Source organism: Oncorhynchus mykiss, chromosome 4 (assembly GCF_057628025.1).
Source record: "Oncorhynchus mykiss isolate SJ-2025 chromosome 4, ASM5762802v1, whole genome shotgun sequence".
NCBI classification, from domain to species: domain Eukaryota; kingdom Metazoa; phylum Chordata; class Actinopteri; order Salmoniformes; family Salmonidae; genus Oncorhynchus; species Oncorhynchus mykiss.
The window spans coordinates 95071874-95086697 of record NC_143025.1 but is presented as its reverse complement, the minus strand read 5'-3'; positions in this window follow the sequence as shown (position 1 = coordinate 95086697).

Genomic DNA, 14824 nt, shown 5'->3' with positions numbered 1-14824 from the left:
CTGTCTCAATTATATTATGACAGACCAGCTAGATCTACTGTGTCTATTATATTATGACAGACTATCTATATCTACTGTGTCTGTTATATTATGACAGACCAGCTAGATCTACTGTCTCTATTATAATATGACAGACCAGCTAGATCTACTGTCTCTGTTATATTATGACAGACCAGCTAGATCTACTGTCTCTATTATATTATGACAGACCAGCTAGAGCTACTGTCTCTATTATATTATGCTAGATCTACTGTCTCTTATATATTATGACAGACCAGCTAGATCTACTGTCTCTATGATATTATGACAGACCAGCTAGATCTACTGTCTCTATTATATTATGACAGACCAGCTAGATCTACTGTGTCTATTATATTATGACAGACTAGCTAGATCTACTGTCTCTGTTATATTATGACAGACCAGCTAGATCTACTGTCTCTATTATAATATGATAGACCAGCTAGATCTACTGTCTCTGTTATATTATGACAGACCAGCTAGATCTACTGTCTCTATTATATTATGACAGACCAGCTAGAGCTACTGTCTCTATTATATTATGCTAGATCTACTGTCTCTTATATATTATGACAGACCAGCTAGATCTACTGTCTCTATGATATTATGACAGACCAGCTAGATCTACTGTCTCTATTATATTATGACAGACCAGCTAGTTCTACTGTCTCAATTATATTATGACAGGCCAGCTAGATCTACTGTGTCTATTATATTATGACAGACTAGCTAGATCTACTGTCTCTGTTATATTATGACAGACCAGCTAGATCTACTGTCTCTATTATAATATGATAGACCAGCTAGATCTACTGTCTCTGTTATATTATGACAGACCAGCTAGATCTACTGTCTCTATTATATTATGACAGACCAGCTAGAGCTACTGTCTCTATTATATTATGCTAGATCTACTGTCTCTATCATATTATGTCAGACCAGCTAGATGCACTGTCTCTATTATATTATGACAGACCAGCTAGATCTACTGTCTCTATTATAATATGACAGAACAGCTAGATCTACTGTCTCTATGATATTATGTCAGACCAGCTAGATCTACTGTCTCTATTATAATATGACAGACCAGCTAGATCTACTGTCTCTATGATATTATGACAGACCAGCTAGATCTACTGTCTCTATTATATTATGACAGACCAGCTAGTTCTACTGTCTCAATTATATTATGACAGACCAGCTAGATCTACTGTGTCTATTATATTATGACAGACTAGCTAGATCTACTGTCTCTATTATGACAGACCAGCTAGATCTACTGTCTCTGTTATATTATGACAGACCAGCTAGATCTACTGTCTCTATTATAATATGACAGACCAGCTAGATCTACTGTCTCTGTTATATTATGACAGACCAGCTAGATCTACTGTCTCTATTATATTATGACAGACCAGCTAGAGCTACTGTCTCTATTATATTATGCTAGATCCACTGTCTCTATTATATTATGACAGACCAGCTAGATCTACTGTCTCTATTATATTATGACAGACCAGCTAGATCTAATGTCTCTATTGAATCATGGCAGACCAGCTAGATCTAATGTTTCTATTATATCATGACAGACCAGCTAGATCTACTGTGTCTATCATATTATGACAGACCAGATAGATCTACTGTGTCTATTATATTATGACAGACCAGCTAGATCTACTGTCTCTTTTATAATATGACAGACCAGCTAGATCTACTGTCTCTGTTATATTATGACAGACCGGCTAGATCTACTGTCTCTATTATATTATGACAGACCAGCTAGAGCTACTGTCTCTATTATATTATGCTAGATCTACTGTCTCTATTATATTATGACAGACCAGCTAGATCTACTGTCTCTATTATAATATGACAGACCAGCTAGATCTACTGTCTCTGTTATATTATGACAGACCAGCTAGATCTACTGTCTCTATTATATTATGACAGACCAGCTAGAGCTACTGTCTCTATTATATTATGCTAGATCTACTGTCTCTATTATATTATGACAGACCAGCTAGATCTACTGTCTCTATTATAATATGTCAGACCAGCTAGATGCACTGTCTCTATTATATTATGACAGACCAGCTAGATCTACTGTCTCTATTATAATATGACAGACCAGCTAGATCTACTGTCTCTATGATATTATGTCAGACCAGCTAGATCTACTGTCTCTATTATAATATGACAGACCAGCTAGATCTACTGTCTCTATGATATTATGACAGACCAGCTAGATCTACTGTCTCTATTATATTATGAAAGACCAGCTAGTTCTACTGTCTCAATTATATTATGACAGACCAGCTAGATCTACTGTGTCTATTATATTATGACAGACTATCTATATCTACTGTGTCTGTTATATTATGACAGACCAGCTAGATCTACTGTCTCTATTATAATATGATAGACCAGCTAGATCTACTGTCTCTGTTATATTATGACAGACCAGCTAGATCTACTGTCTCTATTATATTATGACAGACCAGCTAGAGCTACTGTCTCTATTATATTATGCTAGATCTACTGTCTCTATCATATTATGTCAGACCAGCTAGATGCACTGTCTCTATTATATTATGACAGACCAGCTAGATCTACTGTCTCTATTATAATATGACAGAACAGCTAGATCTACTGTCTCTATGATATTATGTCAGACCAGCTAGATCTACTGTCTCTATTATAATATGACAGACCAGCTAGATCTACTGTCTCTATGATATTATGACATACCAGCTAGATCTACTGTCTCTATTATATTATGACAGACCAGCTAGTTCTACTGTCTCAATTATATTATGACAGACCAGCTAGATCTACTGTGTCTATTATATTATGACAGACTAGCTAGATCTACTGTCTCTATTATGACAGACCAGCTAGATCTACTGTCTCTGTTATATTATGACAGACCAGCTAGATCTACTGTCTCTATTATAATATGACAGACCAGCTAGATCTACTGTCTCTGTTATATTATGACAGACCAGCTAGATCTACTGTCTCTATTATATTATGACAGACCAGCTAGAGCTACTGTCTCTATTATATTATGCTAGATCCACTGTCTCTATTATATTATGACAGACCAGCTAGATCTACTGTCTCTATTATATTATGACAGACCAGCTAGATCTAATGTCTCTATTGAATCATGGCAGACCAGCTAGATCTAATGTTTCTATTATATCATGACAGACCAGCTAGATCTACTGTGTCTATCATATTATGACAGACCAGATAGATCTACTGTGTCTATTATATTATGACAGACCAGCTAGATCTACTGTCTCTTTTATAATATGACAGACCAGCTAGATCTACTGTCTCTGTTATATTATGACAGACCGGCTAGATCTACTGTCTCTATTATATTATGACAGACCAGCTAGAGCTACTGTCTCTATTATATTATGCTAGATCTACTGTCTCTATTATATTATGACAGACCAGCTAGATCTACTGTCTCTATTATATTATGACAGACCAGCTAGATCTACTGTCTCTGTTATATTATGACAGACCAGCTAGATCTACTGTCTCTATTATATTATGACAGACCAGCTAGAGCTACTGTCTCTATTATATTATGCTAGATCTACTGTCTCTATTATATTATGACAGACCAGCTAGATCTACTGTCTCTATTATATTATGACAGACCAGCTAGAGCTACTGTTTGTATTATATTATGCTAGATCTACTGTCTCTATTATATTATGACAGACCAGCTAGATCTACTGTCTCTATTATAATATGACAGACCAGCTAGATCTACTGTCTCTATGATATTATGACAGACCAGCTAGATCTACAGTCTCTATTATATTATGACAGACCAGCTAGTTCTAATGTCTCAATTATATTATGACAGACCAGCTAGATCTACTGTGTCTATTATATTATGACAGACTAGCTAGATCTACTGTCTCTATTATGACAGACCAGCTAGATCTACTGTCTCTGTTATATTATGACAGACCAGCTAGATCTACTGTCTCTATTATAATATGACAGACCAGCTAGATCTACTGTCTCTGTTATATTATGACAGACCAGCTAGATCTACTGTCTCTATTATATTATGACAGACCAGCTAGAGCTACTGTCTCTATTATATTATGCTAGATCTACTGTCTCTATTATATTATGACAGACCAGCTAGATCTAATGTCTCTATTGAATCATGGCAGACCAGCTAGATCTAATGTTTCTATTATATCATGACAGACCAGCTAGATCTACTGTGTCTATTATATTATGACAGACCAGATAGATCTACTGTGTCTATTATATTATGACAGACCAGCTAGATCTACTGTCTCTATTATAATATGACAGACCAGCTAGATCTACTGTCTCTGTTATATTATGACAGACCGGCTAGATCTACTGTCTCTATTATATTATGACAGACCAGCTAGAGCTACTGTCTCTATTATATTATGCTAGATCTACTGTCTCTATTATATTATGACAGACCAGCTAGATCTACTGTCTCTATTATATTATGACAGACCAGCTAGATCTAATGTTTCTATTATATCATGACAGACCAGCTAGATCTACTGTGTCTATTATATTATGACAGACCAGATAGATCTACTGTGTCTATTATATTATGACAGACCAGCTAGATCTACTGTCTCTATTATAATATGACAGACCAGCTAGATCTACTGTCTCTGTTAAATTATGACAGACCGGCTAGATCTACTGTCTCTATTATATTATGACAGACCAGCTAGAGCTACTGTCTCTATTATATTATGCTAGATCTACTGTCTCTATTATATTATGACAGACCAGCTAGATCTACTGTCTCTATTATATTATGACAGACCAGCTAGATCTAATGTCTCTATTATAATATGACAGACCAGCTAGATCTACTGTCTCTATGATATTATGACAGACCAGCTAGATCTACTGTCTCTATAATATTATGACAGACCAGCTAGTTCTACTGTCTCAATTATATTATGACAGGCCAGCTAGATCTACTGTGTATATTATATTATGACAGACTAGCTAGATCTACTGTCTCTGTTATATTATGACAGACCAGCTAGATCTACTGTCTCTATTATAATATGACAGACCAGCTAGATCTACTGTCTCTGTTATATTATGACAGACCGGCTAGATCTACTGTCTCTATTATATTATGACAGACCAGCTAGAGCTACTGTCTCTATTATATTATGCTAGATCTACTGTCTCTATTATATTATGACAGACCAGCTAGATCTACTGTCTCTATTATATTATGACAGACCAGCTAGATCTAATGTTTCTATTATATCATGACAAACCAGCTAGATCTACTGTGTCTATTATATTATGACAGACCAGATAGATCTACTGTGTCTATTATATTATGACAGACCAGCTAGATCTACTGTCTCTATTATAATATGACAGACCAGCTAGATCTACTGTCTCTGTTATATTATGACAGACCGGCTAGATCTACTGTCTCTATTATATTATGACAGACCAGCTAGAGCTACTGTCTCTATTATATTATGCTAGATCTACTGTCTCTATTATATTATGACAGACCAGCTAGATCTACTGTCTCTATTATATTATGACAGACCAGCTAGATCTAATGTCTCTATTATAATATGACAGACCAGCTAGATCTACTGTCTCTATGATATTATGACAGACCAGCTAGATCTACTGTCTCTATAATATTATGACAGACCAGCTAGTTCTACTGTCTCAATTATATTATGACAGGCCAGCTAGATCTACTGTGTATATTATATTATGACAGACTAGCTAGATCTACTGTCTCTGTTATATTATGACAGACCAGCTAGATCTACTGTCTCTATTATAATATGACAGACCAGCTAGATCTACTGTCTCTGTTATATTATGACAGACCAGCTAGAGCTACTGTCTCTATTATATTATGACAGACCAGCTAGAGCTACTGTCTCTATTATATTATGCTAGATCTACTGTCTCTATTATATTATGTTAGACCAGCTAGATGCACTGTCTCTATTATATTATGACAGACCAGCTAGATCTACTGTCTCTATTATAATATGACAGACGAGCTAGATCTACTGTCTCTATGATATTATGTCAGACCAGCTAGATCTACTGTGTCTATTATATTATGACAGACCAGCTAGATCTACTGTCTCTGTTATATTATGACAGACCAGCTTGATCTACTGTCTCTATTATAATATGACAGACCAGCTAGATCTACTGTCTCTGTTATATTATGACAGACCAGCTAGATCTACTGTCTCTATTATATTATGACAGACCAGCTAGAGCTACTGTCTCTATTATATTATGCTAGATCTACTGTCTCTATTATATTATGACAGACCAGCTAGATCTACTATCTCTATTATATTATGACAGACCAGCTAGATCTAATGTCTCTATTGAATCATGGCAGACCAGCTAGATCTAATGTTTCTATTATATCATGACAGACCAGCTAGATCTACTGTCTCTATTATATTATGACAGACCAGCTAGAGCTACTGTCTCTATTATAGTATGCTAGATCTACTGTCTCTATTATATTATGACAGACCAGCTAGATCTACTGTCTCTATTATATTATGACAGACCAGCTAGATATAATGTCTCTATTGAATCATGGCAGACCAGCTAGATCTAATGTTTCTATTATATCATGACAGACCAGCTAGATCTACTGTGTCTATTATATTATGAAAGATCAGATAGATCTACTGTGTCTATTATATTATGACAGACCAGCTAGATCTACTGTCTCTATTATAATATGACAGACCAGCTAGATCTACTGTCTCTGCTATATTATGACAGACCGGCTAGATCTACTGTCTCTATTATTTAATGACATACCAGCTAGATCTACTGTCTCTGTTATATTATGACAGACCAGCTAGATCTACTGTCTCTATTATAATATGACAGACCAGCTAGATCTACTGTCTCTGTTATATTATGACAGACCAGCTAGATCTACTGTCTCTATTATATTATGACAGACCAGCTAGAGCTACTGTCTCTATTATATTATGCTAGATCTACTGTCTCTATTATATTATGACAGACCAGCTAGATCTACTGTCTCTATTATATTATGACAGACCAGCTAGATCTACTGTCTCTATTATATTATGACAGACCAGCTAGATCTAATGTCTCTATTGAATCATGACAGACCAGCAAGATCTAATGTTTCTATTATATTATGACAGACTAGCTAGATCTACTGTCTCTGTTATATTATGACAGACCAGCCAGATCTACTGTCTCTATTATAATATGACAGACCAGCTAGAGCTACTGTCTCTATTATATTATGCTAGATCTACTGTCTCTATTATATTATGACAGACCAGCTAGATCTACTGTCTCTATTATATTATGACAGACCAGCTAGATCTACTGTCTCTATTATATTATGACAGACCAGCTGAGCTACTGTCTCTATTATATTATGACAGACCAGCTCGATCTACTGTCTCTATTATATTATGACAGACCAGCTAGATGTGCTGTCTCTATTATATTATTACAGACCAGCTAGATCTAACGTCTCTATTAAATCATGACGGACCAGCTAGATTGTCTCTATTATATTATGACAGACCAGCTAGATCTACTCTCTCTTTATTATATTATGACAGACCAGCTAGATCTACTGTCTCTATTATATTATGACAGACCAGGTATTTGTACTGTCTCTATTATATTTTGACAGAACAGCTCATTCTACTGTCTCTATTATATTATGACAGAACAGCTCGATCAGAACAGCTGTCTCTATTATATTATGACAGACTAGCTAGATCTACTGTCTCTATTATATTATGACAGACCAGGTAGATCTACTTTCTCTATTATAATATGACAGACCAGCTAGAGCTACTGTCTCTATTATATTATGACAGACCAGCTAGATCTACTGTCTCTGTTATATTATGACAGACCAGCTCATTCTACTGTCTCTATTATATTATGACAGACCAGCTAGATCTACTTTCTCTATTATAATATGACAGACCAGCTAGAGCTACTGTCTCTATTATATTATGACAGACCAGCTAGATCTACTGTCTCTGTTATATTATGACAGACCAGCTAGATCTACTGTCTCTATTATATTATGACAGACCAGCTAGAGCTACTGTCTCTATTATATTATGACAGACCAGCTAGATCTACTGTCTCTATTATATTATGACAGACCAGCTAGATCTACTGTCTCTATTATATTATGACAGACCAGCTAGATCTAATGTCTCTATTAAATCATGACAGACCAGCTAGATCTAATCTCTCTATTATATTATGACAGACCAGCTAGATCTACTGTCTCTATTATATTATGACAGACCAGGTATTTGTACTGTCTCTATTATATTTTGACAGACAAGCTCATTCTACTGTCTCTATTATATTATGACAGACCAGCTCGATCTACAGTCTCTATTATATTATGACAGACCAGCTAGATCTACTGTCGCTATTATAGTATGAGAGACCAGCTAGATCTACTACTTCTATTATATTATGACAGACTAGCTAGATCTACTGTCTCTATTATATTATGACAGACCAGCTAGTTCTACTGTCTCTATTATATTATGAAAGACCAGCTAGATCTACTGTCTCTATTATATTATGACAGACCAGCTAGATCTAATGTCTCTATTAAATCATGACAGACCAGCTAGATCTACTGTCTCTATTATAGTATGACAGACCATCTAGATCTACTCTCTCTATTATATTATGACAGACCAGCTAGAGCTACTGTCTCTATTATATTATGACAGACCAGCTAGATCTACTGTTTCTATTATATTATGACAGACGAGCTAGATCTACTGTCTCTATTATATTATGACAGACCAGCTAGATCTACTTTCTCTCATATATTATGACAGACCAGCTAGATCTACTGTGTCTATTATATTATGACAGACCAGCTAGATCTACTGTCTCTATTATATTATGACAGACCAGCTAGAGCTACTGTCTCTATTATATTATGCTAGGTCTACTGTCTCTATTATATTATGACAGACCAGCTAGATCTACTATCTCTATTATATTATGACAGACCAGCTAGATCTAATGTCTCTATTGAATCATGGCAGACCAGCTAGATCTAATGTTTCTATTATATCATGACAGACCAGCTAGATCTACTGTCTCTATTATATTATGACAGACCAGCTAGAGCTACTGTTTCTATTATATTATGCTAGATCTACTGTCTCTATTATATTATGACAGACCAGCTAGATCTACTGTCTCTATTATATTATGACAGACCAGCTAGATATAATGTCTCTATTGAATCATGGCAGACCAGCTAGATCTAATGTTTCTATTATATCATGACAGACCAGCTAGATCTACTGTGTCTATTATATTATGAAAGACCAGATAGATCTACTGTGTCTATTGTATTATGACAGACCAGCTAGATCTACTGTCTCTATTATAATATGACAGACCAGCTAGATCTACTGTCTCTGTTATATTATGACAGACCGGCTAGATCTACTGTCTCTATTATTTAATGACATACCAGCTAGATCTACTGTCTCTATTATATTATGACAGACTAGCTAGATCTACTGTCTCTGTTATATAATGACAGACCAGCTAGATCTACTGGCTCTATTATAATATGACATACCAGCTAGATCTACTGTCTCTGTTATATTATGACAGACCAGCTAGATCTACTGTCTCTATTATATTATGACAGACCAGCTAGAGCTACTGTCTCTATTATATTATGCTAGATCTACTGTCTCTATTATATTATGACAGACCAGCTAGATCTACTGTCTCTATTATATTATGACAGACCAGCTAGATCTACTGTCTCTGTTATATTATGACAGACCAGCTGAGCTACTGTCTCTATTATATTATGACAGACCAGCTCGATCTACTGTCTCTATTATATTATGACAGACCAGCTAGATGTGCTGTCTCTATTATATTATGACAGACCAGCTAGATCTAACGTCTCTATTAAATCATGACGGACCAGCTAGATCGTCTCTATTATATTATGACAGACCAGCTAGATCTACTCTCTCTTTATTATATTATGACAGACCAGCTAGATCTACTGTCTCTATTATATTATGACAGACCAGGTATTTGTACTGTCTCTATTATATTTTGACAGAACAGCTCATTCTACTGTCTCTATTATATTATGACAGAACAGCTCGATCTACTGTCTCTATTATATTATGACAGACTAGCTAGATCTACTGTCTCTGTTATATTATGACAGACCAGCTAGATCTACTGTCTCTATTATATTATGACAGACCAGCTAGAGCTACTGTCTCTATTATATTATGCTAGATCTACTGTCTCTATTATATTATGACAGACCAGCTAGATCTACTGTCTCTATTATATTATGACAGACCAGCTAGATCTACTGTCTCTATTATATTATGACAGACCAGCTAGATCTAATGTCTCTATTGAATCATGACAGACCAGCTAGATCTAATGTTTCTATTATATTATGACAGACTAGCTAGATCTACTGTCTCTGTTATATTATGACAGACCAGCCAGATCTACTGTCTCTATTATAATATGACAGACCAGCTAGAGCTACTGTCTCTATTATATTATGCTAGATCTACTGTCTCTATTATATTATGACAGACCAGCTAGATCTACTGTCTCTATTATATTATGACAGACCAGCTAGATCTACTGTCTCTATTATATTATAACAGACCAGCTGAGCTACTGTCTCTATTATATTATGACAGACCAGCTAGATCTACTGTCTCTATTATATTATGACAGACCAGCTAGATGTACTGTCTCTATTATATTATGACAGACCAGCTGAGCTACTGTCTCTATTATATTATGACAGACCAGCTAGATGTACTGTCTCTATTATATTATGACAGACCAGCTAGATCTAACGTCTCTATTAAATCATGACAGAACAGCTCATTCTACTGTCTCTATTATAGTATGACAGACCAGCTCGATCTACTGTCTCTATTATATTATGACAGACCAGCTAGATCTACTGTCTCTATTATAGTATGAGAGACCAGCTAGATCTACTACTTCTATTATATTATGACAGACCAGCTACATCTACTGTCTCTATTATATTATGACAGACCAGGTATTTGTACTTTCTCTATTATATTTTGACAGACTTGCTCATTCTACTGTCTCTATTATATTATGACAGACCAGCTAGATCTACTTTCTCTATTATAATATGACAGACCAGCTAGAGCTACTGTCTCTATTATATTATGACAGACCAGCTAGATCTACTGTCTCTGTTATATTATGACAGACCAGCTAGATCTACTGTCTCTATTATATTATGACAGACCAGCTAGAGCTACTGTCTCTATTATATTATGACAGACCAGCTAGATCTACTGTCTCTATTATATTATGACAGACCAGCTAGATCTACTGTCTCTATTATATTATGACAGACCAGCTAGATCTAATGTCTCTATTAAATCATGACAGACCAGCTAGATCTAATCTCTCTATTATATTATGACAGACCAGCTAGATCTACTGTCTCTATTATATTATGACAGACCAGGTATTTGTACTGTCTCTATTATATTTTGACAGACAAGCTCATTCTACTGTCTCTATTATATTATGACAGACCAGCTCGATCTACAGTCTCTATTATATTATGACAGACAAGCTAGATCTACTGTCTCTATTATAGTATGAGAGACCAGCTAGATCTACTACTTCTATTATATTATGACAGACTAGCTAGATCTACTGTCTCTATTATATTATGACATACAAGCTAAATCTACTGTCACTGTTATATTATGACATACCAGCTAGATCTAATGTCTCTATTATATTATGACAGACCAGATAGATCTACTGTCTCTATTATATTATGACAGACCAGCTAGATATACTGTCTCTTATATATTATGACAGACCAGCTAGATCTACTGTCTCTATTATATTATGACAGACCAGCTAGATCTACTGTCTCTATTATATTATGACAGACCAGCTAGATCTAATGTCTCTATTAAATCATGACAGACCAGCTAGATCTACTGTCTCTATTATAGTATGACAGACCATCTAGATCTACTCTCTCTATTATATTATGACAGACCAGCTAGAGCTACTGTCTCTATTATATTATGACAGACCAGCTAGATCTACTGTTTCTATTATATTATGACAGACCAGCTAGATCTACTGTCTCTATTATATTATGACAGACCAGCTAGATCTACTTTCTCTCATATATTATGACAGACCAGCTAGATCTACTGTGTCTATTATATTATGACAGACCAGCTAGATCTACTGTCTCTATCATATTATGACAGACCAGCTAGAGCTACTGTCTCTATTACATTTTTACGGACCATCTAGATCTATCAGGTGAAATTATACTGGCGAATCAGGTGATGATGTTGTACTGTAGAATCAGGCGAGGATGTTGTATTGTAGAATCAGGTGGTGATGTTGTACTGTAGAATCAGGTGATGATGTTGTACTGTAGAATCAGGTGGTGATGTTGTACTGTAGAATCAAGTGATGATGTTGTACTGTAGAATCAGGTGATGATGTTGTATTTTAGAATCAGGTGATGATGTTGTACTGTAGAATCAAGTGATGATGTTGTACTTTAGAATCAGGTGATGATGTTGTACTGTAGAATCAAGTGATGATGTTGTACTGTAGAATCAGGTGATGTTGTACTGTAGAATCAGGTGATGATGTTGTACTGTAGAATCAGGTGATGTTGTACTGTAGAATCAGGTGGTGATGTTGTACTGTAGAATCAGGTGGTGATGTTGTACTGTAGAATCAGGTGATGTTGTACTGTAGAATCAGGTGATGATGTTGTACTATAGAATCAGGTGATGTTGTACTGTAGAATCAGGGGGTGATGTTGTACTGTAGAATCAGGTGGTGATGTTGTACTGTAGAATCAGGTGATGTTGTACTGTAGAATCAGGTGGTGATGTTGTACTGTAGAATCAGGTGATGATGTTGTATTGTAGAATCAGGTGATGATGTTGTACTGTAGAATCAGGTGATGATGTTGTACTGTAGAATCAGGTGATGATGTTGTACTGTAGAATCAGGGGGTGATGTTGTACTGTAGAATCAGGTGGTGATGTTGTACTGTAGAATCAGGTGATGTTGTACTGTAGAATCAGGTGATGTTGTACTGTAGAATCAGGTGGTGATGTTGTACTGTAGAATCAGGTGATGATGTTGTACTGTAGAATCAGGTGATGTTGTACTGTAGAATCAGGTGATGTTGTACTGTAGAATCAGGTGGTGATGTTGTACTGTAGAATCAGGTGGTGTTGTACTGTAGAATCAGGTGATGTTGTTGTATTGTAGAATCAGGTGGTGATGTTGTACTGTAGAATCAGGTGATGTTGTACTGTAGAATCAGGTGATGATGTTGTACTGTAGAATCAGGTGATGATGTTGTATTGTAGAATCAGGTGGTGAGGTTGTACTGTAGAATCAGGTGATGATGTTGTACTGTAGAATCAGGTGATGATGTTGTACTGTAGAATCAGGTGATGTTGTACTGTAGAATCAGGTGATGATGTTGTACTGTAGAATCAGGTGATGATGTTGTATTGTAGAATCAGGTGATGATGTTGTACTGTAGAATCAGGTGATGTTGTACTGTAGAATCAGGTGATGTTGTACTGTAGAATCAGGTGGTGTTGTACTGTAGAATCAGGTGATGATGTTGTACTGTAGAATCAGGTGATGATGTTGTACTGTAGAATCAGGTGATGTTGTACTGTAGAATCAGGTGATGATGTTGTACTGTAGAATCAGGTGATGTTGTACTGTAGAATCAGGTGATGATGTTGTACTGTAGAATCAGGTGATGTTGTACTGTAGAATCAGGTGGTGATGTTGTACTGTAGAATCAGGTGATGATGTTGTACTGTAGAATCAGGTGATGATGTTGTATTGTAGAATCAGGTGATGATGTTGTACTGTAGAATCAGGTGATGATGTTGTACTGTAGAATCAGGTGATGTTGTACTGTAGAATCAGGTGATGTTGTACTGTAGAATCAGGTGATGATGTACTGTAGAATCAGGTGATGATGTTGTACTGTAGAATCAGGTGATGTTGTACTGTAGAATCAGGTGGTGATGTTGTATTGTAGAATCAGGTGATGTTGTACTGTAGAATCAGGTGATGTTGTACTGTAGAATCAGGTGATGATGTTGTATTGTAGAATCAGGTGATGTTGTACTGTAGAATCAGGTGATGTTGTACTGTAGAATCAGGTGATGTTGTACTGTAGAATCAGGTGATGTTGTTGTATTGTAGAATCAGGTGATGTTGTACTGTAGAATCAGGTGATGTTGTATTGTAGAATCAGGTGATGTTGTACTGTAGAATCAGGTGATGTTGTACTGTAGAATCAGGTGATGATGTTGTACTGTAGAATCAGGTGATGTTGTATTGTAGAATCAGGTGATGATGTTGTACTGTAGAATCAGGTGATGATGTTGTACTGTATAATCAGGTGATGATGTTATACTGTATAATCAGGTGATGATGTTGTACTGTAGAATCAGGTGATGATGTTGTACTGTAGAATCAGGTGATGATGTACTGTAGAATCAGGTGATGTTGTACTGTAGAATCAGGTGGTGATGTTGTACTGTAGAATCAGGTGATGATGTTGTACTGTAGAATCAGGTGGTGATGTTGTACTGTAGAATCAGGTGGT